General features: G+C 43.3%; 1 non-coding gene across 1 annotated transcript; it reads left to right on the forward strand.

Moving 5' to 3' along the window:
* The first annotated feature begins 3,243 nt into the window (after window positions 1-3,243).
* LOC115898813 lies at window positions 3,244-3,350 on the forward strand. The gene has a single exon (XR_004058478.1). It is a non-coding gene; the product is annotated as a U6 spliceosomal RNA (small nuclear RNA).
* The last annotated feature ends 4,290 nt before the right edge of the window (window positions 3,351-7,640 follow it).

The raw sequence follows: 7,640 nt of genomic DNA on the forward strand, positions 1-7,640 counted from the left end.
GGAATCCTGACTTTAAGAGGGCAACAAGCCTAAGTGAAAACATGTATTTTCCCAAACTCCCTTGCTGCTTAGAGACAGCCATGTGACACTAACCTGCCAGGGATTTCTGGAAAAGCGTTGCTTATACAATGAAAGGCCATCTTTTTTTCTGTCTCAATTTTTCCTTCTTACTGTCTGTAATGTGGACGCAAGGTATAAAAACAGATCAGCCATCTTGAGACTGCTTGTGAGGACAGAAGCAGATCAGGAAGACGGAAGGAACCTGAGTCTCTGAGAGCAGCCCTCTCAGCTTCACAAACAAGTCCCCATTGATTGTGGATCTCTCGTGTTCCAGGCACTATTCTAGGTGCTGGGGACACTGACTCCCCATCCTCCTCTAGTGATCTGTCCTTAACTTCATAGGTAGATCATTTCAACTTACCAAGATAAACGCAGGAATAAAAGTGTAGATGTGATGTTATGAACCCCCACAGGGAAGCCTCCTACCCAGCCTGCCAGAAGAGCTTCCTGGAGCTCCCCACAGGGAGGAACACAAGAGATGTGCAGCCTTAAAAATCTCTCAGCCTCTGGGGAATGTCCTCCTCTCCTTCAACAAGAAACACACCTTCCTGGTATATCAGATGATCAGATCAGGGCTCTCAGAAGCCCCAGAGTGCTGAGCACAGCGGAGCTCAGGCTGCCTGCAGTTCTCATGGCAGCCACTACCTCAGGATGCCTAGCAACCAGCCTGTCCTGGGAGACACCCCAGGCTGCCACTGAGTAACCAAGCTGCCACTGTTCTCAAGAGGGCTGATCAACGTAAACCTGAAAGAAGCCACACCATGGATAAAACCGAGCCAACCCAAAACCTGGCTGCTTGCTAACTTCCCTTCTGTAGGACGCCCTGCAGTCATCCCATTTCTCATCATCAATCACCAAAATCCAGAGTCAGAAGACTCAGCTGCAGCAGCAACGTGACTTCCAGGGTTTTCTGCAGAAAACTAGGATACTAGGTTTCTTGCTGAACTGGGTATGGCTTTCCTCATGCCATAGGTAACCCAGCCAGATTATCAGTGTGGACCTAAGGAGCCTAAGAGAGGAGGTTAACTGAGAAAGTTCACCACTCTCCAGAACTTCTGCCAGTCCAAGGACATTGACACCCTCCATAGCACTAGCCAACATGTATGCCTCTTTCAGAAGCAACAGTTTAGCGGAACCTGTGGGAAAACTCTGCTCATGACTTCACTTCCAGAACCTCACCTCCCTCCGAGAATAAGTATAAGTGAGGTCCTCTGAACAACAGAAGGATGAATGTGGGTTTCCATAGTCCCTTGGCCAAGAAATGTAAAGATAATGAAGGCCAGAGTGGGGTCAAATGTCAGCCACACAGACCTGTCTTGCAATCTCTAGTTGTATAGCCTTGCACAAGTTACTGAAACTCTCTGAGCCACAATTTGTTCAACTATAAAATGAGATAATAAAGCCACTATAGTCACTGAGAGGATTAAACAAGAACATTTTATATATAGTGTTGTCATGAGAAAGACGGGACTGTAACACCTGCTCCTGCCTCCCAAACTGGGAAGGTGCTAAGAGACCAAAGAATAACTCGGACAAGTCCAGCTTGGCGAGTAGATGACTTTATTAAGACTAGATATGGGACACTCCTGGGTGGCAGCAGGACAGCTGTAGAGCTCCATATCACTTTCTGTCTCTAAGGTCCTTTAAACCGATTTTCTGGCTCTTTGCCTATTGTGTGTGTGTGTGTGATGGGACTGTTTTTCTTGGTAGGTTCTCAGATACCCTCTGGGATGTCTGGGTTCTTGGGAACACCTGTCCCTCAGCTGAGTAACATGGCCTTGGCTCCCAGCCTAGCCTTTACAGTTTAAGCAGCTGGCATGTACCCTTAAGTAACCTGGTGGGGGACACGCCACAATATGAGTGTCTAGCATGCTACCTGGCACGTAGCAGTAGGGATTCGACAACCAGCGGTCTCCTTTCCTCTTTCCCTTGTCAAAGCTGTGATTTCTGAAGTCTTCTGGGGAAAGAAGACATGAGGGATTGATTGGAGATGCCCTTCTATGTCCCTTGCAGAATAAGGTTCATGTTGTCTCCTATATATGTACCCCACAGCATGTGCCATGGTGCTTACCTGTGGTACACACCCGGAGATACAGTAATGAAAGAGTAAAGACGAGCAAAGGGAGAGCAAAGGTGGAGGATGAGAAAGACAGTCTCATCCAAATGGCATTTGCTGTTCAAGAACACTTTTGAAGCTGGGATAAAACCAGTGGTGCAGTGAGCTAGCAATAAAATTCAGCTCTCCCTTCCCTAGCATGCTGAATACAACTCCAAATTTTCCCCACAGGCAGAGTGAAAGTAAACTGCAGCATTCTCCAGACTTTGGAAGGATAGTGGGCAGAGGGCAGCAGCAGGCACACTGGAAAGGGAGCCTCAAAGCCCTCAGGACATTCACATGCAGCCAAGCCCTTCCTCTGCTAGCCTTCTCTGCTTATCCTTACACATGGTTCCTTTTCCCTTGTCATTTTCACCACCACCATATCAGCCCTCGCCATCTCTCCTCCCCAATCCAACCTCTGTCCAAGCTGCTCTGCCAGCCTCCTCCGTGCCTCTCAGATTCCTTGTCCTCATGGCATCTGATGATGGCAAACCACTCACATTTATAAGATTTTAAAAATAATATTCATAATGTTTAATCATAAGAAAATTTGACAACTAAAAATGAGCTCCCTCGCAAATTTTAATGGAACCACATCCCCCAGAGATAAGGAAATCAAGGCAGGGAGAGACTCAGTCACTTTTGTAGGAATACTCATCTAAAAAGCAGTAAATTCAGGATTCAATGCCAAGCAGCCTCTTCCAAAGATGTGTTCCTAACCACTGTGTATACTGCCTCTGAGATAAAAACAAAATTGAAAAGAAGGTTTGGGGTCACGTTGTAGATCATGGATCAAACGCCATCCTCAGAAATTGTTATCTTGTTCTATTGGCATAAAAAGTCATTGCAGGCTCAGGGGAAGAGTGTGGTAAAGCCAGAACTGTCTTACAGGAGACGGGGGCACCACCTTTCTGGAGGGCAATATGGTAAGTGGTATGAAAGCAAAGGCCTACAAGGAGCTTTTTGATGTATTAATCTCAGTTTTAAACATTTATATGCAGAAAATAATTGGAGAAATGTATAAGAATATTTGTATGGGTATGAACGGCAATAATATTTCAAATAGCAAGAAAAAAAGAGGATCTGTGCTTGCTTCAGCAGCACATATACTAGAATTGGAAAGATACAGAGAAGATTAGTATGGCCCCTGCACAAGGACGACACACAAATTCATGAAGTGTTCCATATTTTTATAAACCTGACAAAAATAAGCAATAGGGAAAGGATTCACTATTTAATAAATAGTGTTGGGAAAACTGGCTAGCCATAGGCAGAAAACTGAAACTGGACACCTTCCTTACACTTGATATAAAAATTAACTCAAGATGGATTAAAGACTTAAATGTAAGACTTAAAACCATAAAAACCCCAGAAGAAAACCTAGGTAATACCATTCAGGACATAGGCATGGGCAAACACTTCATGACTAAAACACCAAAAACAACGGCAACAAAAGTCAAAATTGACAAATGGGATCTAATTAAACTAAAGAGCTTCTGCACAGCAAAAGAAACTATCATCAGAGTGAACAGGAGATGATACAGAATGGGAGACAATGTTTGCAATCTATCCATCTAACAAAGGGCTAATATCCAGAATCTACAAGGAACTCAAACAAATTTGCAAGAAAAAATCAAACAACCCCATCAAAAAGTGGGTGAAGGATATGAACAGACACTTCTCAGAAGAAGACATTTATGCAGCCAACAAACATATGAAAAAAGTTCACCATCACTGGTCATTAGAGAAATGCAAATCAAAACCACAATGAGATACCATTTCACACCAGTTAGAATGGTTATCATTAAAAAGGCAGGAAACAACAGATGCTGGAGAGGATGTAGAGAAATAGGAATGCTTTTACACTGTTGCTGGGAGGGTAAACTAGTTCAACCATTGTGGAAGACAGTGTGGCAATTCTTCAAGGATCTGGAACCAGAATTACCATTTGACTCAGCAATCCCATTACTGGGTATATACCCAAAGGATTATAAATCATTCTACTATAAAGACACATGCACACATATGTTTATTGCAGCACTATTCACAATAGCAAAGACTTGGAACCAACTCAAATGCCCATCAATGATAGACTGGATAAAGAAAATGTGGCACATATACATCATGGAATACTATGCAGCCATAAAAAAGGATGAGTTCATGTCCTTTGCAAGAACATGGATGAAGCAGGAAACCAACATTCTCAACTAACACAGGAACAGAAAACCAAGCACTGCATGTTCTCACTCATGAGGGGGAGTTGAACAGTGAGAACACACGGACACAGAGAGGAGAACATCACACACTGGGGCCTGTCAGCAGGTGGGAGGCTAGGGGAGGGATAGCATTAGGAGAAATACCTAATGTAGATGACGGGTTGATGGGTGCAGCAAATCACCATGGCACATATATACCCATGTAAAAAACCTGCACGTTCTGCACATATATCGCAGAACTTAAAGTATAATAAAAATTTTTTTAGAAAGAAAAAAAGAGGATCTAATCTATATGTCCATAGTCATCTGTACATTCCAGGCATTTCCACACCTTCATATTACCACCTTGCTGATGTTCAGCCTGCAATGCCCTTGTCCCACTTCTCTATTCAGCAAATTCCCACTCAGCCTTCATGGCCCAAGGCAAATCCCTCCACCTCCATGTACACCTTCCTGGATCCCCTGAGTTGAAATTGATTACCCCTCCCTCTTGTGGCTCCAGATTGCTTTACCAACACACCAAGTATATCTCTTTCATTTTCCTTTGTTTTGAGTTTTATCAGTATCTGGCTTTCACCCTAGGCAGTCTCTGTCCTCATATAGCCCTCTATGTGTAACCCCCCACTCCCTGCCCCATGCTGCCTGAAACATAGCGGGTACTCACTGACACCGAATTGAATTGTTTATGCCTTTACTTATAAAGTGCATCACAATTTAGAAAGCACATTCAGATATTAACCTTTGATTTTTACCACATTAAAAAGCAGCAAAAGTAAGTATTTTGCTCCCATTTTAGAGGCAAGAAAACTGGGGCTCATAATGGAGTTTTCCAAAGGCCACACAGACAGTGGGGATAGATGCAAGTGTAACTTTGGCCTTCTGACTTGAATGCAGTGATCTTTCCATGACACTATGCAGGGAATGGGCCCTGGGGCACCTTACAGCAGCTTCCCAGCCACCTTCAGTGTGAGGAGACCTTATGATGTCCAAGGAAGTAGGAAGAGATCTTCTAAGGAGTCAGACCTCTTGAGATGAAGCAATTTATCCACCTCCCATCCTATCATTGCTCCTTACACAACACTTCAAGGTTGGTTCAGAACCTAAGTTCATCCCCAGTCCATACACCCAGCCTCGATTTTTGAACTGGTTCAGAGTGGCCTAACTCATTGCTAGGGTTCTTAGAAGCCCCCATCTTCCATGTCCATCAGGCAACCCCCTTAGCACCTATATAAGTTTGCTTTCTCCAATATCCTCACCTAACTTTGGCCCAAGCCTAAACCTGGACTTTACTCCTCAGCGTGGCCTGAGACACCAGCAAAGCAAAACAACTTTCCTCCAGGCTAAGACAGACCCTGCCCTACACCAACTCATGGCCTCTCAGATCAGGTCCTCAAAGTGCTCCTACGCCTATATGCCTTGGAAGACTACTCCAATTGCCCTCTAAAAAAACCCAGCACATTGTCTGAGAACCTTTCCAATCACTCAGATATATGAGAAGACTTTTCATCCTGTATGCAAAAGGATTTCAAGGGATTCAATTTTCAGAATTTCTCTCCTGAAATCTGCCTGAGGACACACTTGTGATGGACAGGCAGACCCACCTTTCCTACTTCCCTTTTCACAATGTCCCTCCCCAACTCTACTGAATAAAAGGCCCACCTCTCACCCTTCCAGAATCTGCCACTGGTGCACTGCCCTGGGCACTAAAAATGTTTTAGGTATCAAACAGAGGGATAATTTCACATTTGGGCTAGCACTGATAATGCAAATAACTCTAACCACTGTGCCCAATTCTTTATTTTCACCAAAACTGCTGCGAGACCTATGAGTGCCATCAGCTGATCATTAAAATTAATTTTTGAACTGGGCATGGTGGCTCACACCTGTAATCCCGGCACACTGAGAGGCCAAAGCAGGAGGATCGCTTGAGCCTAGGAATTTGAGGCCAGCCTAGGCAAAATAGTGAGACCCTGTCTCTATAAAAAAAATTTAAAAAAAGGTTAACCAGGCATGGTGGTGCATGCCTATAGTCTCAGCTACTTGGGAGGCTGAGGTAGGAGAATTGCTTGAGCCTGGGAAGTCAAGGCTGCAGTGAGCCAAGATTGTACCACTTCTCTCTAGCCTGGGTGACAGAGCAAGACCCTGCCTCCAAAAAAATTTGTAATAGTTTACTATAGCATATTTGACATAAGATGCAGAAGGAGTTTAAAAACCAAAATGATGTTACCATAATAAAATTCTTTCTACTCCAATATGCATATTTATGTGAACAAGCACTTAAACCTGTAAGTATGAAAAATGGGAATATAGTGTGATGCTGAACTCTTTCTATCAATAAATGACATTCATCCACAGATACAGCTTATAAACAGATGCATTTCCAACAAAATTTTACTTTTATATTTAATAATTATTTCATTGATCAAAATTGCATATATATATTTGTGTTGTTTGATATATAATAATGATGAACAATAACACAGTAAAGATAACTCAGTTGGGTGCTATAAATATAGTACTGGTAACTTCATCAAGAAGAAATTTTTCTTAACACTTACAGTCTTATTGTCCCTAATTTATTTTCTGTGACATGAAAATCTCCCCTGAAATCTAGGCATGTTTATCCAGTTGCTTATGCGATACTTCTACCGGGATGTCTAATAGATATCTCAAACTTGACATGTCCAGAATCATACTTCTGATACGCCTCCTCAAACTAGCTCTTCCTACTCGCTTCCCCAGTTCACTGAAGGCATTCTCCTCCTTCTAGCTGCTCAGATTGAAAACCTTAGCGTTGTCCTTGACTCCAGAGGCTGCCATGAGAATGTGTCTCACAGGCTTCCTACACAGGAAATGTAATTGACAAAAAGCCCCAGATGCTGTGCTTGCAATCCATCACGGCATTCACACTGTGGTGACCTCTTCCAGGGGCTGCTCCCTACCAACAGTTGATTGTGGCAGGGATGCTAAGACCTATTCCTGGAAGACACAGGACTTCTTTGTTGGCCAACTGTGTGACTCAAGAATTCTCCAAAGGCTTTGCAAAATCTTCCTTAGACTGCATGATGGTTTTGGACTCTTCCACCCAACCTTTTCTTCCTCTCTCCCTCATCAAGGGTAAGACTTCCATCATGGTCTGATGACTCTCCCAGATTTCCCTGGTTCCTTTCCTGTTTCCTTTTCACACAGGAAATAATAATAATAAAATGCTTACATGCTTAACTGCATCTGGACGTCTGCTTCTCAGAAGACACAGATTAACACAA

The sequence above is a fragment of the Rhinopithecus roxellana genome, chromosome 7 (assembly GCF_007565055.1).
Source record: "Rhinopithecus roxellana isolate Shanxi Qingling chromosome 7, ASM756505v1, whole genome shotgun sequence".
NCBI lineage: Eukaryota > Metazoa > Chordata > Mammalia > Primates > Cercopithecidae > Rhinopithecus > Rhinopithecus roxellana.